General features: G+C 46.0%; 1 protein-coding gene across 8 annotated transcripts in view; it reads left to right on the plus strand.

Moving 5' to 3' along the window:
* The window catches only part of DAGLA (diacylglycerol lipase alpha), a 102481-nt gene that overhangs the window by 10077 nt on the left and 67245 nt on the right, over positions 1-25159 (plus strand). For 2 of the 8 annotated variants that reach the window (XR_010600434.1, XM_065591820.1), the window contains exons 1-2: positions 6220-8001; positions 9429-12209. The exons of 4 other annotated variants lie outside the window; for them this stretch is intronic. The gene's annotated coding sequence lies outside the window, so the exon portion shown is untranslated. Of the gene's footprint in view, positions 1-6219; positions 8002-9428; positions 12210-25159 lie in introns of those variants that run through there. 2 more of the 8 variants (XM_065591825.1, XM_065591826.1) reach the window with 2 other exon arrangements.

Raw genomic sequence — 25159 nt, forward strand, 5'->3', positions numbered from 1 at the left:
GCCTTCTGTCTTGGATTGTTTAGATACAACAAATCCTGCATCTTGGCAGGGGGTTAGACTAGATGATCCTTGCAGTCCCTTATAACCCTATGATTACAATCAAGTCTAAGTACAAAAAACTTTAAAAATGACAAGATGATGTATGTGTAACTAATATTCTTTGGGGCGGGGGAGGATTGTATGGTATTGTATTTTGAGAAACAATATATGATCATGTAGACCAGAGGTTCCCAAAATGGGCGATACTGCCCCCTGGGGGGCGCTGGAACGATCCAGGGGGGCAGTAGTAGCCTCAGGTGCAATTGGGGGGCATTGAATAAAAATAAGGGGGCGGTGGAAGCATAAAGAAAGAAGAGAATATAAGAAAATTTTGAAAAACCGTTCGTACATGTTTCATCTGTTGTGTAACATAGAGTTAAAGTTGTAGTGATTACTTTATTTTCCAAATAAATTCACAAATTATAACCGATCAGGTTATAATTAACAAGCACGTGTTGGCAGGCGAGCATGTCGCGCATTGTCGGGAAGTCCAGCATGCATCGGCAGGAATATGTGCATGTAATGACTTGTTTACAATACGATACTATAAATAGGCGACGTATGAAATCTAATTTAGATTGTTTCTGAATTGTGTAAAAAGCAGTTAACAATAGTGCAATAAGTATTTACAATTTTTTATTCATAATTCGATACCTTTGATCTTTACGGATTATGGATCACATACAAAGCAAATTGTATTATTGTTGTTTCAATAAAACAGCAATTTACACGTGAGTATTTTTATACATTTTCTTACATATCTACCGTACGTTTCTGTGTCTCTAGTGCTTACTAATAATAAAATCGTAGCAGGCTTGTGTCGGTACAGTACTATTTGAAGTGTACAGTCAATATATTTGTCATATTTTTTATTACAATATTAACGAAAACAGGGGAATGAAATCGAAAAAAACTGTTAACTATTAACATTTATTTATATCTATCGAATCATCTGTGTTAATTGGTAAATAAGGCGTGTGTTAATAAGGAACAATTATTTAAATAAGGGCAAACTAAATTAAAACTATAACTGATTTTTAATTGCATATTGATTATTTTTTAAATTAATTATTTCATGATAAATTTAGTTTGATATTTGACAATTTAATATCAAATACATATATCTAACGCTGAGAAAAGAACAAAACCCAGTTTATTAGTTTCATTAGTATTTTAGTTTGGTTGTCTTTTGCCGTCTTACGCAAAAACCACTGTATACCTGATGTCGTGGGCGATATTCTAATAACACATCTTTCTTTACTATATTGTAAGACGTAGGTAGAAATATAGATACATAAAAGAACGCAAATTTGTCACTGCTTCTTTCTGTTTGTTCGCTTAAGGAAGGTAGATTTCTAGGGGGGCGCTGAGTAATTTTTTTTCTGAAAAGGGGGCGGTAGGCCAAATAAGTTTGGGAACCTCTGATGTAGACTTATAATGCAAAAGCACACGGGGTAGAGTTACGGTTGTAAGCATAGCCCTTAATATTCTCATTTCCTGAACAGGCGTAGTTGTATGGAGGTAGAGTTCTGGTTGAGATGTCTTTCTTTTCTTTTCCATTCCCTTTTCCCTTTCCTTTCTGTTATTTCAGTGGCTTAGATCTCCTTTCCCCACAAAAAGGGGTTTTGGCTGTTCTCCCTTCCTTCCTCCCTTGACGAATTTCTTTGTAAAAGTTGTCAAGATTCAGAGAAGGTTGACAAGCTTCAACCTTGTTTCCCTTCTCCCTTTGCAGCAAAAAGTCAGCAGGGAAAGCGGAGAGCCTCGCCAGCAGATCTGCAGCAAGGGATTGGAAACTGAGAGATAGTGATTATGAGGTCCCGGTTTATTGTTCTATAGACAATGCTTTTCTTCCTGCACCCCCACCTCTGCAGCTAACTCTTTGGGTCTCTTGGAGAGGTCTGATGGGAATACTTCTCCCCAGCCTCTCCATCAGAGTTCCTGTGAGTCTCTGATGGGTAGGCCTGGTCTTGGCCCCATCACATTGGCTACAGATGTCTGTGGAACTGCAGGTGCTGGCTCCTGTATCCAGAAGGTTTAGTGTTGCTGGAGATCTTCATTCAGCAGTCAGCCTGCTTTTTGGTGTTTCCTTAAGGCTTCTGGCAAGTGGATTCACTGAAAATTACAGACTTCCAGAAGCAGGAAGAGAGCAGTGTTTATGTGGAGCCAAATATGATCTAGAATTTAAAATGTCAATATTGTTATAATCGCCATTCAATTGATTGAGGGCAGGGGCTGGGGGCAGAGCGGGGGTAAGCACCCCCGGGGAATATTAGAAGCTGGTGTCTGTGCTCCAATATCATTGGCCAGCATCTGGCTAACGTTTCTCAGCACATTAAGAAACTGGTGATTATGTATTCTGTACATGGCAGCTACTTAGCAGTTATATAGTGCTTTTAATTTTCAAAGCTTTTTAGAAACAACTAAAACACCTGCTTTACTGTGGTTTAGAAAGTCTTATTGTCTGCACATAGTTAGCAAATTCTCTTTACAGAACGGCTTTATTAATCAATAAAGTAGAATTTCACCAGAACTTCAGCAGCATCAAATGGGAGCAGGGGAAGGTCCATACTGAGCAGAGTGTATTATTGAGTGCATCACATAATAATGAAAGCCAGGGCCAGCTCCAGGCACCAGCTGAGCAAGCAGGTGCTTGGGGCGGCCAGTGGAAAGGGGCAGCACGTCGGGCTCTTCGGCAGCAATTCAGTGGAGGGTCCCTGTCCCTCTCGGAGGGAAGGACCTGCCGCCGAATTGCCGCTGAAGAAGAAAGCGGTGCGGTGGAACTGCTGCCGATCGTGATCACAGCTTTTTTTTTTTTTTTTTTTTTTTGCTGCTTGGGGCGGCAAAAACCCTGGAGCCAGCCCTGATGAAAGCCCTTCTTTCCACCAAGCAACTCTCTTCCTGTATTTCATGCCTTTGTAATATTCCTGGATCAGTATGTACTTTTTTATAACCCATTCCCATGCTCCGTGCTTCTTGAGAGACATGAAGAAAAAGGGAGACATGATTTTCGTGGCCTTTATAGGACCGAACCCTTGTGAAGACCTCCGGGGCCTAAGCCTGATTTAACTGAACTGGAAAAACAGGGCCATTAAACAAGTGCAGCATCATCCCAGATGCCTCCAAAAGTTATAGGCCTGGAAAAGCAAGCACTGGGTTTTACAGAAAGGTGCTCCTCTCTGTACAGCTAGTTAATTATTCCCTCTTGTTTTGTTGGGCTCCATCCCGCTGCTGTTGGGAAGGGCATTCACATTGATCTGTCTGAGGCCCCGTCAAGACTTTCTTTCTTTCCCATCTTGGGGTAGGGATTGTAGCGAGTGAGGCAGGCATTTACTGGGGTGAGAGGAGACATCACGTGGGCTGCTGCAGAAATAAGTGTGCTGGCAGAGGAGTAACAGTGTGGTGTGTGTGTGTGTGCCTGTGAAATGTATCCTTATCAGAGAGCGTATTAGTATGTCTGCAGAGTCTACATGTTTCCTGGGGAGATGTGCATGTAATTGCATAGGCTTGCATGTAGGCGTTCATGTATATGTCAATAGGTTTGTGCCTTTGGAGATATGCATGTGTATGGGCGGGTGCATGTGAGTGGTAGCTTGTATGGAGGTAGGTGGGGTAGCTCTGTGCCCATGTACTTGTTGGCATGCTAATGTGAAGGTGCATTAGCAGGTGTGTGGAAAGGAGATTTGTGCTTGCATGTTAGTAGGAGTGGCCTGTGTTCGTGTTCTTGCCTGGAAGTCGCCAATTAAGTCTCCAGTGTATGTTTGCATGTATGTATGCCCATATGCTTTTGTTAAGTGAAGGTGTGCATGAGCCCTGTATGTGTATATCCCTGTCAGAAGAGTTGTCTCACTCAAGGGGTTGTTTCGTTTGTTATACCAAGGAAGCAGGGAAGTTAATGCTGTCTCTCTTCTCAACTGTTTATATGGGTGTGTTTGTATGTGTATGTGCTGGCACAAGTTGTTATGGATTCCTCGGGCACTGAACTCTTGGGATAGTTAGAAGCAGTCTAGCTTTTGTGTTGGTTTGGAGCTCTAAGGCATGTCATATATCTGATCTTTATCCTTTGAGACATGCTGCACTCACTTTGTGATGTATTGACACACTAGTGTAATTCCCCTTAGGGCAGGTACAGGGAAGTGGTAAGCAGCAGATGGAATGCAGCCCATCATGCTGTGCCGGGCTTTGTTCCCATGCCAGGGCTTTACCATCACCTGTTGCCACTTTGTTCACCTGCAGCTATATTCTTCCTGGACTGATGAATTGAGGAGGAGTTACTGCAAGTGCAGGGTAGGGTAAACAGATGTCTCAGCATACCGTAGAGTAGTGAAGCACTACAGCAGGCTGAATACAGCGAGAAGCTTGTTAGAAATAGGTTGGCAGAGGAGGCTGCCAGCAACAAAAACACAAAGAGGAAATTACTCTTTGTGGGGCTTGAATTCTTGATGCAGCAGAGCCAGGCCTTCTTCGTGCAATGTGCAGAATGAGCTGCTGGTGAGGACTAAGCGTTATTTTGTACTGCAAGACTATTGCATAGCTGTAAGGAGACTATAGGTAAGGCTGAGATGGCACTTCCATTTTAAACCTTTGATTTTAGTGTCTTATAACTTTCAAAAAATAACTTCTGAGTTGAAAATCTGTGTGCTTGGCCTTAGCCTAGAGCAGGTGGACTTGTTTGGGGAGAGTTGAATGAAATTCTGTTAGACCATTTTTATTATATATATCAAATTAGATATCAAAATAATTAGCTAGACTCTTCTACCATAGACAGTGATCATTTGATTAGCTCCTCTAGCTAAGCAAGATTGGGCCTAGTAAATGGATGGGAGAACTCCAAGAGAAAGGAGGAATCCATGTAACAATCAGTATCCATCATGTTCTGTCTTCGAAGCACTGTGCAGAAAGGAACAAATCATTCCATTAATCCTCACAATATCCCTATGCAGTAGGTAAGCTGGTATCTTCTGTGCAGCAAACTGCAGCTGCTACTTTGCCCCCCTCAGAATCTCCAGTTGCTGTTTCAGTTGCTTCTCTCCCCTTCCCACACCTTTTTTCCTTATACAGTAGAACCTCAGAGTTACAAACACCAGAGTTACGAACTAACCGGTCAACCACACACCTCATTTGGAACTGGAAGTACGCAGCCAGGCAGCAGCAGAGATGCACCTCGCCCCCCCCACAAAAAAAAAGAAAAAAAAAGGAAGAAAAAAAAAAGAAGCAGCAAATACCGCTCAGTACTGTGTTAAACATAAACTACTAAAAAAAAAAAAAGGGAAAGTTTAAAAAAAAGATTTGACAAGGTAAGGAAATTATTTCTTTACTTGTTTCATTTAAATTAAGATGGTTAAAAGCAGCATTTTTCTTCTGCATAATAAAGTTTCAAAGCTGTATTAAGTCAGTGTTCACTTGTAACCTTTTGAAAGAACCACCATAATGTTTTGTTCAACGTTTAGAACTTTTCAGAGTTACGAACAACCTCCATTTCTGAAGTGTTCATAACTCTGAGGTTCTACTGTAATTTAAATTATAAGCATAAAAACAACTTTAAAGCAGTGTAATTGCTGAGCTTTTAATTGGAAAAAAGACAAGAAGCAATAACCCTGCTGCTCTCTTGTATGGGTGCATGAGAAACGGGCTTTAGTGAGGGGTCATAGTACTGTGCAATGTAGTGTATGGTTTGGAAAATAATTCAGCCTAGTAGAATAGGAAGAAACTGCACTTGTTTCAGTAGTTGTACATGCAAATATTGAGGACTTCATATTATTGGCCATATATCATGTGGGCATGAAGAGAGACCCTCTTGAACACAAATACAGAAGATGGCAGATTTAAGGCAAATGGAGGAGTTTCACTCTGAATTACGCAACAGAGGGTCCTGTGGCACCTTTAAGACTAACAGAAGTATTGGGAGCATAAGCTTTTGTGGGTAAGAACCTCACTTCTTCAGATACAAGTAATGGAAATCTCCAGAGGCAGGTATAAATCAGTATGGAGATAACAAGGTTAGTTCAATCAGGGAGGGTGAGGTGATCTGCTAGCAGTTATCTCCATACTGATTTATACCTGCCTCTGGAGATTTCCATTACTTGCATCTGAAGAAGTGAGGTTCTTACCCATGAAAGCTTATGCTCCCAATACTTCTGTTAGTCTTAAAGGTGCCACAGGACCCTCTGTTGCTTTTTACAGATTCAGACTAACACGGCTACCCTTCTGATACTCTGAATTAACTAACTTAGGCAGCTAAAACGGTCTTAGTGTTTAGTGTTGACTTAAGATAGGCTTGCTTTGCATATTGTTGGACTGTAAGTTAGCTGGCGCAGTGCCAAAGCTCTCCTTTTGCTGACTAGCCTGGGAAATCACAGGTTTTCAGGCTTTCGTATAAACCACAAGGACTGAACGCTCCTTAAGAATGACTCTGTACCAAGTGTTTAATTTGAACCCTGTCTTTTCAACTGACATAGTTTCATTAACGTGTTTCACTTAGCACTGATATTTGGGGAAGTAAATCTGCTGGTGGATAAAGTGAGTAAATACTGTGTTCCCCTCACCCACCCTCCTCTAATCCCATTCTGGATCACCTCCAGTTGGCCGATATTTCTGGGCTGAAGCTTCCGTGTTGGCAGTGGGGGTACCAAACTGATCCTCCTCTGTATCTGAAAACACAAGTCTTCAGGACAGAGCCAGAGGATATGATCCTGGAACCCCTTATGTGTTAAGCCTGCAGAAGCACAAGGTCCCACTCCCAGAAGGTGCTACCATGTCTGTTTGTTTTTTCCTGTGTTTGTCTTAGGATGAACCTGGCAGTGTTTGCTCAGCTGCCTTGCACCTGACTGCTGACTATTTGCAGAAGGATTTTCATGGAGTTTGTATTTCACAGTGGAGGCTTTTGTTTAAACTCTCCCGATTTTTGGAAATGCAAAGTGGCAGAGGAAAGATTGGGGATGCGGGGCAAGGCAAGGACAAGAAGGTAGATTTGATGATATCCGAGACTCGGTCACCTTTCCAGGACTATGTAACTGCTGCTTCCAGAGGTAGAGAGAATGTTATTCCTATCCCTTCCCTCCAAAGCTTGTTCGTGATATTCCATGCATCACCTGAAATCACAGGTTCGTGGCTGTTGAGGTTTCCTTAGCTGCACCTGTATCTGCTGTTGGGAAAGGGATTCAGAGGCTGGAAACAGTTCTATCTTCATTGGCTCTTTCCAAGGAATTGATGAGAAGTGCAGTGGCTTGAATTTTCACCCAGATAGGACTTTGTCAGGAATGCTGGGAGAAGGTTTAATTTTTGGTCTGGATGGAAATCTGATGAAGAGCTGGATTTTTCTTCCAACCAGGAATGGATCAGGGAGGGACTGAAGGGGCTGCATTTTCCTGTGACTGGGATGGGGGAGGAAACAGAAGAGACTTTATTCCGGATGTATTCTCCTTGGGGTTGTGAAGCACTCTGTGCTATTCCTGAGTGCTACAGAGAGTTAATAACACAGCGGACAGTGAGGTTTAGGAATCCAGCCTGTTGCTGTTTTATGGACTTGATAGTTCAATTGCTCCTTTTGTGTGGAGGGAGCGGCGGAAGATAGCGCATGTCCTCAGGACTAGAACACACACAAAGCTCTTTATTCCAGGGAGCAGCTGAGCTTCTGGCAGCGATAGTATCACATCTTCTGCACCAAGGATCGGTCTAGTGTTGTTTCCCCCATTTGATTCTGTCTTCTGACCTTCATTTCACCTTTCCAGAATGATTTGCCCAGAGTGACTCCAAAAGGCTTTCCTGAATCCATTTCCTCCACCCCCACTGAAGCAGGGAACACATGCAGTCAAGAGCTCCCATTTGCTGGTTGCATTACACTGTTTTACAGTACACTGTTCAGTAAACACTGCTCTCCCCTGGAAGGGCCTCAGCATTCTGGACTTTGCACACTGGAAGTCTTAGTGTGCCAGACATCTTACGGAGGTGATCAGGTGACTTGGTGTAAGCAAGTTTTCCTTATTCATAAGGATTTTGGTGATGTGAGGTTTGTGTGTATCCCCTGGCAAAGGGATTGAATTATGTGATTGAGCTCGGATTGGAACCCCAGGACTGATTTGAACTCTTTCTTGTAATTGTAAAGGAAATGGCAAGAGAGACTAGGGAGTACTTTTAATAGATTTTTAAATCTTCTTCAGATGGGGAGGTACTGCTGGCCTGGGCGGAGTTTCACAGCTGCATTTACAAAGGGATCAAGGAAAAATCTGGGAGTTGCCTTATACAGGACCTTGACCTGAGACTGAAGTAACCTTGTGATCTTGATCCCTTTTCGGTATAGATGTAATTAATCTCTCTTGAGTGTACCCATTGCAGAAAGAATGCGACAGTGCCCCATGAAGTTTTACCTTGTATAGGGTGACCAGATGTCCCGTTTTTAAAGGGACAGTCCCATTTTTTGGGACTTTTTCTTATATAGGCACCTATTATCCCCCATCCCGTCCCGTTTTTTCACAGTTGCTATCTGGTAACCCTAACCTTGTATATCCCAAACATATGTACAAGCCACATGTTCTGGCTTCCAGTGTGTATCTTTGCTCTACACTCTGAGGCCTTGTTTACAGTGGAATAATTAGGACCTGTAACTCGCCACTGGTGGTGATAGAACAAGTGGAAGCTGTAGCATAGACAGGGAAATGATGCTCTGTTGTCTAACCCTGTCTTGAGCAAGTTTAGATGATACAGTGGTGAAAATGTCTGAGCCCTTTCTGAATTTATAGCTACAATCAGTGCAGCTTTGTCCATGGGGAATTACAGGTCCCATATCTGCCAGTGTAGACGCAACCTGAGTGTGGTACACTTAGTACTTTTAAATATGCTCAGCTGTGAGGTCCTGTTTCTCATTTGGTTGTAAGAGAGATTGTTGCCACATCAAGGCCTGTCTAGCTGGTTGTTCCCAGAAACTATAGGTCCCAAGCTAATTTTGAGTTGTTAGTAGGGGTTATATGGTTATCTCAGAACTAAAAAACTCCATTCATTGATAGTAGGAATGTTTTCCTGTTTCCTAAACTATCACATTTTCTGTAGAATTTCACTTTTCATTTAAATAACTACAGTCCTACGCCACATGGTTGTGAAGAAAACCTGTACCACCTTCTTTGCAGCCTCTGTGAACTGATGAGGGCAGTTACCTAGGCAATGTAAAATCTTAGTGAGCGAGTGAGAGAGAGATTTCAGCCTACTTTTTCAAAGATGTTCACTTATTTGTGTGCCTCAGTTTTTGTTGAGACTCATGAGACCTGGTTTTTAAGGTGACTGAAATTGCACACCCAATAACTGAGGCAACCTAATTTAGTGGACATTTTTGAAAATTGGCCCTTGACTCATTATAATCTCAATACATCAGAGTCTCTTTTCTTTTGCTTTCTTCACAGGTGTCTAATGCAATGTTCATTCCACTTTGCCACCTGCTGCTGACTGGGTAATGGAATGCCTGTGACTCAAAGGAACTTGCTTGCAGCAGGCAGGGGAGTTAAGATGGCTGTTCTAGCTCTGTATCTCTTTACTCTCTAGCTTCTTCCCATATGGTCTTTTATGTGATATTTTGCTTTTGAGTTGCTTGACTCAACAAAGCCTGGCTATCCCAATTCCTTTTCCTCTGTCTGGGTCTGAAGATGAGTATTTGTGGAGTGTTTCAGAGGCTTGAATCACCCCCACCAGCACCACTGCCAGCATATGCTTTCACCCTTGGAAGTGGCTTTTCATTTCTCACATCTTCCTTAGTCCCTCTTACTTGTCTCCTCTCTGTCTTGCTGGAGTGGAGTGGCTGCTGGAATTGCAGCTCAAGCACAGGCGCCGACTCAATGGATGCTCCAGGGCTAGAGCACCAAAAAAAATTAGCTGGTGCTTAGCGTGCACTGGCAGCCAGCTTCCCACCTGCCGGTGTGGTGTCCCCGCAGATCAACTCCTCCCCCTCCCTCCCAGCGCCTCTTTCCCACCATGGATCAGCTGTTCTGTGGTGTGCAGGAGGTGCTGGGAGGGAGGGGGGAGCAGGGGATGGGGCGCGCTTGGGAGGGGGCAGGAAGAGGCAGGGTAGATGTGGGGTGGGGACGGAGTGGGGGCGGGAAGAGGCAGGGAATGATGGAGGTTTGGGGGAAGGGGTGGAATGGGGGCAAAGCATGGGTTTGAGCGGGGGTTAAGCACCCCTGGGGAAAATTGGAAGCTGGCACCTGTGAGCTCAAGATCTACCCATGGAAAGGAAGTGAGGCTGTTCTTATTGTATCCTCTGTGGGCATTTTTCCCTTTCCCAGGTGTACTCCTGCCTGACACCTGGAACATCTTTCAAGTTTCAGGGATGCCAGGAGAGATCAGTGGACTGTTAATGAATTATTGATAACTTCATTGTGGTAGCATTTTTGTTTCTTTTCTCACCATGATGTTCTTTCTGGACAGTTGGCAAGACTATCTTCTCAATCAAAGCAGGATCCTACGTGCTAATGCCTGCTCTTCCGCTGCACGCTATGAGCCGAACTGGGATTGAGAGAAGGACACAATAGAGAAAGGAAGGAATATGTGGGCACTCCTTTTATCCTCCTTTAAGGAAGCTCAGACTCACAAAGTGTTAGACAAGACATTTTGCTCAAAAAGCTGAATACTGTAGCAGACTTCACTATGTTCTGGGCTTGTTTGCTATTGTTCTTTGGTTTTTTGGACAAAGAGAGTGAATTGACACCAGGTAAAAATTAAAGTTTTTTTTTTCAGAAGCAACATATGATTGACCCATGGAATTTGCTGTCACATGATATTATGGAGGCAAAAAAAGTCCAAAGGGCTTGTGTACATGGCTGGCAGGGAGTGATTTCTAAAGCCCATCAACAAGTTGTGCACTAACCAGCCCATGTAGACCCAGCTAGCGTGAACTAAAAGTTCCCTAGTGCGTATGAACATAGTGCTGTTTCAGTATTATTGCAATAGTCCACCCTTTGGTGAGAAAAGCATAGATAACTGCACAGTTAGGTTAATTTTAAGAGATTCTGTGCCCTTTATCTGAAACATCTAGAATTGGATACCAGATGAGTTGTGCCATTGACCTATTCTTGTCTGGCAATTCTTTTCATCACACTCTACTTGCTCCTGGGTAAGGCAGCAGATCTTGCTTACTCTTCACTTGCTGTGCACTGGCCCAAAACAGACATGTCTTTCGGATGGAGTTCCTAACTAAACTATCTCAAGGCCTGGTAGGCAGGGGTCGTGGCTGAAGGAGATACCAAGTTCCCATTTCCCACACACCACTTCTTCTCTTTGGTGAGCTCAGCTGCTTTTGTTGAGGGTAATGGTTTTGTCTCATTCACATACTCTTCTTTGTTTTAGTAACCTTGGTTCTGATTTTTGTTCTGAATGGTTTCCTGCTGCTTTTTCATACTTCCTACCGTAGACTCATTGCAGCCTGTAACATTGGGCTTAGTGGAATCATGCTATGTGTGACTAGCCCATGTTTCCTATGTACCATTAGTTTATGGAGCAGGAATTCTTAATCTGCTTTTCCTCCCCTAGAAGTTGGTCTCTTGTTGTTGGTCATAGATACTTTGTAATTTGTACTCTCAGTCTAGAAACGTTAATGACCATAGAGAAGTGGTGCAATCTGAGGAATTAAGCTCAGGATTGCAAATCAGAATGTGACTGTGTGTTCTGATCCTGGTTCTTCCACTAAGATTTTGGGCAAGTATTTTATCCTCTGTGTCTTTGTTCCCTCCCATAGTTAAAAGTCTGCACAGCTGTTTGAAACTACAGAGTGCTGTATTGCTAAGTTTTCTTATTTCCATAATTGGGGCTACAGCTCTCCTGTCCCTCTCCTTGAGTTATGCAAGAAGTTCTCTTCTCCCCCACCCCTCCTTGCCTCTCTTTACTGACTGGCTTCTGGCACTGCGCTGAAGCAATGCCACTCCTGCAGTGACATGCGATCCTGACCCTACACTTGAGTGCTCAGTGATTCCTTGTTTTCTCATGTCCGCAGCTGCTGGAGAAAAGTCTGTAAATGAGGGGGAGAGGTGGCAGCAAGGAGGAAAATATTTTTGGCTTAATAAACCATCAAGGCAATCAGCTGGGACATTCCATCAAGACTTTGATTATACACCGAACTGTACAATTCATTGAGAAACATACACACCCCGGAATTGTGTAAAGGAGTACACCATGGTCCACACAGGCCTCTTTGTGTAAGTCTCTCTTCTGGAGCCTGATTAGTTAAATCAGCAGAAAATAACTTTTAATATAATGCCCCTTTTAGAGGATTATGGCACATTTGAGCTGGAAGGTTCCATGGCAGCTGAGAGTTGCAGAAGAAAAGAAGTAATGTGCCCCAACCCCCTGTCCCAGCCCTGATCCCCCCTCCTGCACCCCAAATCCCTCATCCCCAGCCCCACACCCCCACCTGGAGCCCTCCCTCCCGCCGCACTCCAACCTCCTGCCCCAGCTTGGTGAAAATGAGCGAGTGAGTGAGGGTGGGGAGAGTGAGTGACGGAGGGGGGATGGAGTGAGTGGGGGTGGGACAAGAGTGTTCAGTTTTGTGTGAGTAGAAAGTTGGCAACCCTAGTTCAGTATAAAGACTCCAGAGACCTCCAGGGAAAAGAAAAGTTACTGAGGAAGCGAAGGGATTGGCAGTGTTGGTAGGGGAGGGTGTGGCTGTGACAGAAGAGATAAAGAGGTTTGGGAGAATATCCTATCAGGCACAGCAGAGATGATCACAGGGCTCATAACTAGAAAATTAGAGGATCAGAGAGTTTAAATAGATCTTTTAAAATTGGGTTAGCTGATTAAATCAGAAATGGTCTAGAAACTGCTTCCCATTGTCTGCCATCGTCTCCCCTCCGGGATCAGGGAGAGGGGTTGTCAGAGGTGGTGGGAAGCACTTTCTGTATAATCAGAGGACCAGGCAGAGGTCAGAGGCCTGTTACATAGGTTTGTGCAGAAGATATATGTATACAGATGATGTGCTGTATGTGTGTGCAGAATGTACTGTGTGATGTGTGTGGGTGTTGTGGAGGAGGGGTGTGTGCTGGGTATTCAGAAGTGTAGTGATTTGGAGGGTCTGTTTGTGAAGAGAAGGGCTCTTAGCTCTGGGTTGCCAGAGGCTGTAGATGAGGTTTGAATATGACACAAGTTCACAGAAATCCTGGGCTTGAGGGAGATGAGAATCGGTTTCCTGCCTGCTCTTCCCTACCTCAGACATCTTCAAAACTCACATGCAAGAAAAGTCCTGTCTTTGTTGCCCCCAGCCATAGCAGGTGGTTCTCTAGCTATGTACCGGGAGCAGAGTGAGACTGATGAGGATGATCGCCTCTTACCCTGCTGCTGCTGCCGCCATTAGAGAAGGGCTACCAGTAGGAGCTCCTGGGAGAAAAGGAGGCATTTAATCTCTGCACCCCCATCAGCATCAGCATAGGGTGATGCTGGTACCCGTGCTTCTCCTTTTCATCTGTGGGCTATGTGGAGCAGAGTTCAATTGGCGGAATTTGACTGCTTCTGTGACGATGCAGTGTGCAGGAGTAGCATCAGCATCAGTAGCACAGGCACAATCCACTTATGGGTGGGGAAGGAAAGGGAGACTGACAGAGCAAGAGAGAAGTATACCCGTTGTGTAGTCAGCATTAGCAGTAGTTTGGGTGTCGGTTTGGTTCCTTGTTTCTTCGGCCATCAGGGAGTAGAGTGTGCTGCGGAGACAGTGGGCTCAGTCCTAGCAGGGAGGGAGCATCCTGCACTTTTCTTTAGCTGACTGGAGGAGCAGTGTTGACCCAAGCTTCAGAAAGAGCCGTCTGCAGCAGGAGGGTGGGTTTTAGCTACACTAGAACATTTTAAGGCCGCTAGATAATAAAAGGGGAGAACCAGGTGGGGATCTGTAAACCAGTGCAGACAAGGGAAGCATTGGAAGACGTGAAGATTGAAAGGGAAGGAGGGGAAAGAGAGACTGGCGGCAACAATGGAGGAGTGGGTTGGAAGAGGAAGAGAAATGCATGTAATGGAAAGGATGGGGTAAAGACAGGGAAGGCAAGCTTGTAGCGGTGGTGATGGAAAGACGTGTTTTGTGCATATTTCTAGCTGATCTTGGTGTGTGTGTATTGGAAATGCATGTATGTATACTATGTGTAGCGGAGATGTGTGTTTACTGTCGAGTGGAATGCAATTTTTAGTGCTCGTATGTGTGTATGAGAGGTGCCCTGTGCATAGGGGAGTGCAGGTTTTAGAGGGTCTGTGTGAGGTGACTGGGATTCTGGGTTGTCGTACTGCAGTGCTGAGCCCTGGAGAGTGTTATTTATAGCAGCAGCCGCTGAGGCAGGAAAAGTTTGCTCAAGCTGTCATTTGTGTGAGCTGGAGAGCAAGTCTCCCTCCCTCCCTCTCTTGCTTCCTTCTGATTTTCACTGTAATTAGTGAGCTTTCCATGAGTGGAGTCAGGAGCTGGCATCTTCCTTTGGAAAGACAGCATTCTTTGTGCAGGAATGAGAAGAGTTGACCCTCTGGGACTCTTTAGCTGTGTTCTCTGCTGTATCTTGAGCGACTTTCTGCACCCAGATTCCGAGGTAGAATTAGAAGGGAAGGGTATTGCTGCAGACCCCTTCTTATGTTCCAGCTACAAAACCCTGTTTTCTAGAGTCCACAATCAGAACCTAAATGCTCCCTTTGGGCTTAGATGTGACAACAACATTTGTTTGTCGAATGAGAAGCTAAAATAATTCTGTCTGTTTTAGCGTTCAGGCTTGGGAACAATGTGTTTGCTGATAGGAGGCCATTCTGTGCTCATTTTCTTCTAGAGTCTGCTTCCTCTTTAAAACAGAAAAGGTTCCTGTTGAATGCAGCAAATAAAAAGGACAGAGTGATAGCAGCAAAGGGTCACTGCACAGGTCTAATATACACACACTGCACATGTGTATTTCTACAGTACACACTAGCAGCTTCTTCTTTGGCAGGTGATATAAGGTCTCCCCTTCTAAATATACCACTATTGAGTAAGGAAAGAAAATATCAGGTTGGGGCTGCAACTATGTTGTGCTTCAGGCCTTTTGCAAAAATTGGGCAGTTCTTGTGCTTTTCAGATACATTTTTGCATATCTCAGAAAGTACAAGAGCACATGCATAAATGGATAGGGTCATAGAGTTTAAAGCCAGAAGAGACCACCCGATCATCTAGTCTGACCTCCTGCGTACCACAGGTCGCCAATACCAACCAACATCCGCACATTAAACCCAACAACCAAAATTAGACCAAAGTATTACAGCCCACAGAAGAGGAAACTATTATGTGCCATGGGTGGAGAATAGGAGGGAACGAGGTGCATCAATGCCCAAGGCCCCTGCAATGCTAGTGAATTGATTAAGTGAGATCTATATACTCAGATAATCCCGGCAAGTGACCCTCATTTCATGCTAAGGAGGAAGGCGAAAAAACCCCAAGGTCACACTGCCAATCTGAACTGGCGGGAAATTCCTTCCCAACCCCCATATATGGTTGTCAGTTAGACTCTGAGCATGTGAGCAACAACTAGCTAAGCATGTGAGAGAGAGACTACTCAGTGCCACCTCAGAGCACTGGCCCACCCCTAGGGTTACCATATTTCGAGCCTCCAAAAGGAGGACACTCCACCGGACCCCGGCCCCACCCCCAGCCCCGCCCACGCCCCAACTCCGCCCCTTCCCCAAAGTCCCTGCCCCAACTCCGCCCCCTCCCCTGCTTCCCGCGAACATTTGATTCGCGGGAAGCCTGAAGCAGGTAAGGGGGGTGTGGGGGGAGGAGGAGCGGCCCAGGCTGGCCCCCCCCCCAGCGTTTCCAGCCTGGGCCGGCCCCCGGCCAAGGACCCCCTGGCCCCGCCGGCCCCCGGCCCCCTGGCCGAGCATCCCCCGTCCCGCTCAGCACCCCCCGGCCCGGCCCCCGGATCCCCGGCTGAGCACCCCCTGGCCCCGCCGGCCCCCGGACCCCCGGCTGAGCATCCCCCGGCCCGCTCGGCACCCCCCAGCCCCGCCGCCCCCCCCGGCCCGCTCAGCACTCCCCGGCCCGGACCCCGGCCGAGCACCCCCTGGCCCCGCCGGCCCCCGGCCCCCCGGCCGAGCATCCCCCGGCCCGCTCAGCACCCCCCAGCCCTGCCGGCCCCCCGGCCCGCTCAGCACCCCCCAGCCCTGCCGGCCCCCCGGCCCGCTCAGCACCCCCCGGCCCCGCTGGCCCCCGGCCGAGCATCCCCCGGCCCGCTCAGCACCCCCCAGCCCCGCCGGCCCCCCGGCCCGCTCAGCACCCCCTGGCCTGGCCCCCGGCCGAGCACCCCCTGGCCCCGCTGGCCCCCGGACCCCCGGCCGAGCATCCCCTGGCCCGCTCAGCACCCTCCAGCCCCGCCGGCCCCCCGGCCCGCTCAGCACCCCCCCGGCCGAGCACCCCCTGGCCCCGCCGGCTCTCGGCGCTCCCGGTCCCCGGCAGCGTCGGCGCTTGGCCCCGCCGGCCCCCCGGCAGCGCCGGCCGGCGCTCTGCCCCGCCGGCCCCCTGGCAGCGCCGGCGCTCTGCCCCGCCGGCCCCCCGGCAGCGCCGGCGCTCTGCCCCGCCGGCCCCCGGTCCCCCAGCAGCGCCGGCCGGCGCTCGGCCCCGCCGGCCCCTGGCCCCCCGGCAGCGCCGGCGCTCTGTCCCGCCGGTGCTGGGCGCCCCCGGCCCCCGGCCCAGCACCGCCGCCTGCATGTCGTGATTTTCCCGGGCATGTCCGGCTTTTTGGGATTTCCCCCCGGACGGGGATTTGGAGCCCAAAAAGCCGGACATGTCCGGGAAAATCCGGACGTATGGTAACCCTACCCACCCCATCCAGTGTGCCATCTCCAGCCATGGCTATCCCTGATGCTTCAGAGGAAGGAGACCAAAAACCAAACAAACCCCAGAATACATCGGGGGGAAAATCCCTTCTTGACCCCTTCAGGTGACCAGCTGAAACCCTGAAGCATGCGCTTTAGGAACATAAGACTCAAACTAGAAGGGTTCCCTTAAGGCTTCTGAGCCCTGCCCCCACCATCACAAGCAATCCTGTTCATAAATTTGTCCATCTCTCTCTTAAAATTAATTAAATTGTTCGCTCCTATGGGGAGGCTGTTCCAGAACCTCACTCTGATGGTTAGAAACCTTCTTTCGATTTCTGGCCTGAATTTGTTCATGGACAGATTATATCCATTGTTCTTGTGCCAGTACTGTCCTTGTGGCACTTCATGGAAACATAGGTACAGGTCCAAACATCCACCCCAGCCTGTACATGCAAACACTCATGATTCATTGTCGTGCACATGTCCTTCACTAGACAGAGCTCCTGTTACTTTGGCATTTGATCACAGCTTCCTTAATGCAGTAGGGAAAATGTTAAAAGTGAAACTGTATACCTTGTGATGTTGTTATGTGGCCTAGATTAGTCCTGAGCTGAAAGAAGCCCTGTCTTGAAAAGCAATGTTCCTCTGGACTTCAGAAGATCATTCAGTGTGGTGTCTCACAGAATCTTACTGGAAAAGTGAATTCCAGCTACTTTAGATAAGAGACCAGATACATGGAGTGAAAAGTAGCTGGAAAGTTGTATCCAGGTGGGAAATGTTGCAATATATAGAGTTAGGGAGAAGTTTCAAAGGGGGGGGGAGGGAGTGCTGTAAATATTGATGCTGGGTTACGTTTTATTAAATTTTATTAATGATGAAGAAAAGAATAAATGAAAACTATGCGTGATCCTAAATTGGAATGCATTGCAAATGCCTTGGGCATTGGTGCACCTCGTTCCCTACTATTCTCCACCCAGGGCACAGAAATCATAAAGAGGCATCTAAAAAGTCCAGAAATATGGGCAGGAAATAAAATGAGATTTCCATCTAGAAAAATGCAGGCGAATACTTCTAAGAATAACCTAGTGCAGGAGAGAAAACTGGAGGGCAGGAATGCTAAGGGAGACTTAGGGGTGATAGTGAACAGCTAATGTAGATATGTGTTTGCAATGCAATATGGCAGCAAAAAACATTGGGATTTTGCAGAGGAATTATGCCACAGAGAAGCTATTTGATAGCCCCTCTTTCAGAGACTGATGATAATAAGATGGCACCTGGGGTCAATGGAAGTTATTCCTGTCCTGAAGGATGTCTCTATAATAATATGTAATTGTACTAGGTACTCCTTAGTAGATAATTGGAGAGAATTTCAAGAGCACTTTCAAAAAGAAAAAGATCAAGGGAGCTAGAGGGATTGATTTATGAGGAAAGGTTTTAAAAGCTAAGTATGTATTAGCTTGACTAAAAGACAGTGGTGAGGGAGGGATATGTAACTGTCTTCAAGTATCTTACATAAAAATTAGGAGGGAGAGGAAGTGTTTATGGTTGTCTGTGGGAAAATAATGGGCTAAAATTGACCAAAGGACAGTTTATATTGAGTATTAGGAAACATTTCTTAATGATGAGAGTGGACTGGAAGAGCATCCCAAGGAAGTAGTGCAAGCTTGATTGTTTGTCATTTAAAACAAAAAGTAGAAAGAGGAATCCCAAACTCAGATCCTAAGTAATCTAGGTGCTTTCAGGAAATAATAAATAGAATAAATAGGTTTGTCAGAATTAGATTTGTATTTTTTTTTTATAATTTTGACAGATAATATTGATGTTTATTTTAAGTATTTTTTTATTTTATCAACTTAAATTTTCACAGTTGTGCAAGATCATGGGTTTTAAGCATTGTTATTTTTTAATCTATCTAAATAGTCACAGTTGGAGGATATTATGGGGGAATGTCAGACAATAATTATTTAAAGACAGTAGATATTGAGATTCAAAAAGTTAAAGCTTTATAATCATTAAAACACAAATTGTTAACATCACATGTCAAAATATACAAAGTAAATATCCTTAAATCAAACTCTAATAAGTTCTCACACAGCATTTTTCTTACATTGTCTATCTGTAGATTTTGATTATTATAGATGGAAATAATTTTGGTTTGTGTGTGTGTACAGTGAAATTGGCGTTTACTGACATTTACCAGTAAAAATGGAATGATTTCAAGCCTGACTACAGCAGACAATATTGCATTGGTCCTGGGGTACATGGACTAGAAACTAGATGACCTTAATAGGTCTTTTCTGTGTCTAATTTCTAGGAGTCTGTGATTTGATGGATAAGACTGGAGATCTGTGTTTTCTTCCTGGTTCTGTGTGCAAGCCACTTTAACTGGGCTTCAGTTACTTCTTTGTTAAATGGGGGATTATAGTTCCCTGCCTCATAAGGGTGCTGTGAGGCCTCCCTAAATAAGGTTTGGGAAGTGCACAATATTGCTAGGCCAGGCAGTGATGGTGATGCAATGGTGAGAAGTGCCATGGAAATGTCAAGAAATCAGAGGTGAGTTCCAGTTCAGCCCCCCAGCTCCCAGCCCAGGGCCTCAGCTCCCATGCAAATGAGCCATGCATTCTTGAAGGAACAATGGGGCAGGCCTCTCTCTACACAGTTACAGAACTTTTCACCATGCAGAGTAACTCTGCAGGTTACAGTACAACAGGGTTTGCACCATGTGGAGTACCGTGCAGTTTGTAGTGTAATGGGGAGGTTGCACCATGCTGGGTAACACTGTATCCAGGGCTGGCTCTAAGTTTTTTGCCGCCCCAAGCAAATAAAAGAGCGCTGCCCCGCCGTAACACCCCTCCTGTGAGCGCTGCGCCACCCGAAGCCCCGCCCCCCCGAGAGCTGCGCCGCCCGAAGCCCCCCCCCGAGCGGCGCGCCACACAAGCCCCCACCCCCCCCCGAGAGCCACGCCGCCGAAGTCCCCCCCAGCGCCACGCCGCCCGAAGCCCCCACCCCCCTGAGTGCCGCACCGCCCAAACTCCCGCCTCCCCGAGCGCTGCGCTGCCCGAAGCCCCTGCCCCGCGAGCGCTGCGCCGCCCGAAGCCCCACCCCCGAGTGCCGCGCTGCCCAAGCCGCTGCTCCCCCCCCGAACGCCGCGCCGCCCAAGCCCCCCCTCCGAGCGCCGCCCGGCGGAAACAAAAACAAACCAAAAAAACCCTCCAGCACTGCCCCGCCGAATCAAAAAGAACAAAATAAACTGAGTGCCGCCCCGCCCCAAGGTGCTGCCCCAAGCATGTGCTTGGTCGGCTGGTGCCTGGAGCGAATGAAGGACCCGACGCAGAATTGCCGTCAAAGACCCAGAGCGCGGAAGGACCCCCCGCCGCCGAATTGCCGCCAAGGGCGGCAAAATGCTGCCCCCCAAATCCTGGTGCCCTAGGCAACCGCCTAGGTCGCCTAAATGGAAGCGCCGGCCCTGGTTACATTGGAAGCATCAGCGTTATCTCTGCTTGATCCAAGCCCTTTTACAGTGTAAGATGCAATGTTACCCTCCCACCCACCCCCCAAAAATGTGGTCCAAACACTATTAAACTGTAAGCTGCAATGGTACCCTGTGTGGTGCAAACCCCATTACACTGTAAGTTGCAGAGTTACCCTGTGCTGTGCAAACCCCGGTACACTGTAAACTGCTGTGTTATCCTGCATGGTGCAAATCCCATTATACCTAAGCTGCAGTGTTACTCCACATTGTGCAAACCCTGTTAGACTTTAAGATACAGTCAGGGCCAGCTCCAGGCATCAGCCGACCAAGCAACGTTTCACGACTGTTAGTGCCTATCTCAGGGCAGAATGCCAAAAACAGGGCAGACACCCCAAACTGGTGGTATGTTCTGTAATTAGATTTCCCCAACCGAGTAACAAATGTGAACTCCCGGATCACTATAACTCAGGGGTGGGCCAACCTGAGCCTGAGAAGGAGCCAGAATTTACCAATATACATTGCCAAAGAGCCACAGTAATACGTCAGCAGCCCCCCATAACACCACCCCCCCGCCGCTCCCAGCGCCTCCAGCCCACTGGCAGCCCTGCCGATCAGCGCCTCCTGAAAGAGTCCCAATCATCTGTTTCATGGCATGCAGGAGGCTTGGAGGAGGAAGAGCGTGGGCATAGCAGGCTCAGGGTAGGGGGCAGGAAGGGATGGAGTGGGGGCAGAGCCAGCGGTTGAGCAGTGAGCACCCCTCAGCACATTGGAAAATTGGCACCTGTAGCTCCAGCCCTGGAGTCAGTGCCTATACAAGGAGCAGCATATTAACTTCTGAAGAGCGGCATATGGCTCTGGAGCCACAGGTTGGCCACCCCTGCTCAGGGCCGGCTCCAGGGATTTTGCCACCCCAAGTGGCAAAAAAAAAAAAAAAAGTCGCGAGCTGCAGCGGCAATTCGGTGGGCGGTCCTTCGCTCTGAGCGGGAGTGAGGGACCGTCCACTGAATTGCTGCCGAATAGCTGGACGTGCCGCCCCTCTCCAGAGGGGCCACCCCAAGCACCTGCTTGGCAAGCTGGTGTCTGGAGCCGGCCCTGCCCCTGCTATAACACTACAACCTTGGAGTCACAGACAGTCCCCTTAGGCTCTCCAGTCTATCTTGCCACCCAAGCAAGCTGGACTTTGTGATAAATGGTCACTTACACCAAAAATCACAAAATATTCAGATTGCTCCCAGTCCCAAGAGACCAGTCACTTACCCTGGATCAATTTGTACTTTAGATCTCACACCAAAGACAACTACTGTAACTAATCCTGTAATAACCTAACTAAAGATTTACTATCTAGGAAAAAGAAATGAGAGTTATTTACAGGTTAAAGCAAGCAAACATATGCACATTAGTTATCATATATGGTTCCTAAAGATGACGGAGATGCAGTAATCTGTCAGTTCAAAATGTCTTTCAGGGTGAACTCAGGGGTAAACCCTAGGGATCTCTGCCTTAGTTTAGAGCAGGGGTCGGCAACCTTTCAGAAGTGGGGTGCCGAGTCTTCATTTATTCACTCTAATTTAAGGTTTCGCGTGCCAGTAATACATTTTAACGTTTTTAGAAGGTCTCTTTCTCTAAGTCTATAATATATAACTAAACTATTGTTGTATGTAAAGTAAATAAGGTTTTTTAAATGTTTAAGAAGCTTCATTTAAAATTTAAATTAAAATGCAGAGCCCCCCCGGACCGGTGGCCAGGACCCGGGCAGTGTGAGTGCCGCCGAAAATCAGCTCAAGTGCCGCTTTCGGCACCCATGCCATAGGTTGCCTACCCCTGGTTTAGAGTCTCTGCTCCTGTCAGAGTTCAAACAGCAAGGAGATGAAAAATTGTCTTGTGACTCTGTTTTATCTTTTACATTTAGTCTTCCAATCCATGAGACCAGCTTCTTTGCATCCTTGCACGTAGCATTTCCATGGCGTGATAGGGCCATTCACCAGTCCTTTGTATTGTGATGTTCTTTAATGGCCTATTTAATCTTGACAGGTATTCTTAATGGGCGGAGGAGGGGAGAATGAGTCGCATGCCTGGGTTCACAAATTCAGAGCAAACATTTTCAAACTTATAAAGCAAAACTTATATATTCCCTTATAGCATGGAATATAGACATTAAAAGTGAGATTAATGCACGCAGCAATTTACAAGCATTTCATAAAGTCTAAAAACATTCTTCTAAGACTAATACCTATTTTAAGCAATATTGTAGTAAGAAATTAGCCTGTTTAAAGTAAATAAGGCAGTCTAATTGGCACTCAAATATTCTGTTTCATAAGTATCATTTCCTAGTATAGCCAGCCCTAGCAGACATCACCAAGCCCTTTGTTTTTCTTACTGTAGGCAAGTTGAGAGTTGTATAGTTTACAAGCATGAATTAGTATATTTTGAATACGCCCTTAGGATATTATAACAAAACCACAAACTACCATCTCCAGTGCATGTGTCATGGTAAAATTAACAACCTTTGGGCTGATGCCTTTGTAGTATACGCGCACGGGCTGATTTTCGGATGTAGTGAACACTTGTAGCTCCCATTACCTTCAGTTGGGTTTGTGTGCTCTCGGTATATCTGAAAATCAGGTCCATGCTGCATCTGCAAACTCTCTTACAAATGTCACAACCTCAATCTTATTTCTTCTCTCAGCACGCTCTCCCTATCCCACTCACAGTGACGGAATCATCAGGCACCAATATCCCTAAAAGCTGCCTGTTGGCTCATGGCAGGTTGTAGAACTCTGTGGAGAAGTTTTAGGCCATGTCTCCATTACCGAACTTTCAGCGGCACTGCTGTAAGCTCACTTGTGTAGCTGCTCTATGCCGATAGGAAAGAGCTCTCCTGTCAATATAATAAAACTACCTGAACGAGTGGCGGTAGCTATGTCGGTGGGAGAAGTTCTCCTGCCGAGATAGCGCTGTGCACACGAGTGCTTATGCCAGCAAAACTTGTGTCGCTCAGGGGTGGGTTTTTTCACACCCTTGAATGACATAAATTTTGCCAACATAAGTGGTAGTGTAGACATGGCCTGAGCGAAACCTTGTAATGTCTGTCATTTTAAACACAGTTTTCTGGAATTACTAGGATGGTATTTTAGCTCAAGCTTGGAATCATCAGCTCAGATTCTGGTCTTGTAAGCACCAAATGTGAGTAGTTGCAGACACTGGCATTGACACACCACCTGTGTGTTGTTTTTAACCAAATTAATGTCACTAGATTTTGATCATCTTCCAAATGCAATGGTTAGTCTTAACCATTTCCAAGGCAGCATTATCTGTTGGGTTTGTCAAAGTCATTCCTTGGTGAGTAATACATGGAGATGTTTTGTGTTCAGTTATTCTAGTAAATATGAAACTCTGAGATCAATCTGACCCATTCTGATTAAAGGCAAAAGTCCCAATATTTAAGTGGAAGCAGGACTGGGCCCACTGTCAGCAGTTTCCATAGTTCACAAAACTTCCTCTTTCCTGGACTTGGGAAGCCAGTTTAGGACTTAGAAACCTGATTAGTTTCTTCACTTTTGGTGATCACTAGCAGGCATTTCTGACTAGTTTGTCACAAACCACCAGTGCTGTGCTGCCAATATTTTAATAAGTGTGTGTGTACCCCCCCTCCCTTCAAAAATGTCCCTCCTGGTTCTATGATAAATCCTTGCACTGGGTGTGTCCACTCATAGAAGGGAGGGTATGGGATTGAGGAATCTACTCGTTTGTTTCCCCATTTAGACAAAAATGCTTTCTCATAGCCACAACTGAAAAAATGTTTTCTTGCATGGAATCATGTGGTGCATTCTGTTATGAATCTGAGTCCTGGGGACAAATCCTGTTGGCCAGGGATAGTTTAGCAGTATCCAGAGAGGGGGTGCCTCCAGAGACAGAGAAATCATTCCAACTTCTCTTTAATTTTGTTGATCCTCCATCCTGCCTTTCACTGCTGATTGTAAGGCCCTGGGAGGGACGAGCAATATTGCAATTAGCAAAAGTGTAGCTAGCTAGGGAATTGATTATCTCCATGTAGGACTCCCTCTGATCCCTGCGCCAAAACCACCATAAGTTGTAAAATAGTCTCAGCATTTTTTGCAGAAATGAAACAATTGCTGCAAAATAGATATTGAGCGAACACCTCAGCAGCTCAAATGTTGCTGTATGTTTGTCTCAAGGGATTGCAAAAAGAGGCTCCTTTCAAAGAACATAATGAACTTGGTAAAGAACACCTTCATGCCTTAAGATAGCATTAATACTGGCCAGTCAGCTCTAGAAAAGCAAGCAAGGTACTAGGTCGGTAAGGTGATACTGTGGCTATAGGAGGCATTTGTTGGATTTCACCTTGGATACTATGAGCATTGCCTGGTCCCATCCCATGGGAATAAGTTAATCAAACAGTGTTGTCAACTTTCATAATATTTTGTTCATGGGGTCATGTTATTAGGTGAGAATCTCACTTTTTTTTTTTTTAATGAAAGCTGAATTTCTAGCCTTCATGGTTGAAGAAAATACGTGAATCCTAAAGGCTAAAAACCCAGAAGACAAATAAAAAGAATCCCAAATTTGCTATTTCTAAAAACTCATGATTTTTTAGCCTATTTCATGATTTTTTGAAGCCTGACTAATAGTTATAGATTGCTTGGCGTTGGCCATAATATTATTGCTTAAGAGAAATTGATACAGTGATAGTTAGGCCCTGTGTCGGATACTGTATGCAGTGCTGTGAGCACTGTCCTACAGCAGTGATTCTCAAACTTTTTTTTCCGTGGACCACTTGAAAATTGCTGAGGGTCTCAGCAGACCACTTAATGATCTTTCCAAATGTTGTTTGTACTATTAGCTAACTATTGTAAA

Source organism: Chrysemys picta, chromosome 4, assembly GCF_011386835.1.
Source record: "Chrysemys picta bellii isolate R12L10 chromosome 4, ASM1138683v2, whole genome shotgun sequence".
Taxonomy (NCBI): Eukaryota; Metazoa; Chordata; order Testudines; family Emydidae; genus Chrysemys; species Chrysemys picta.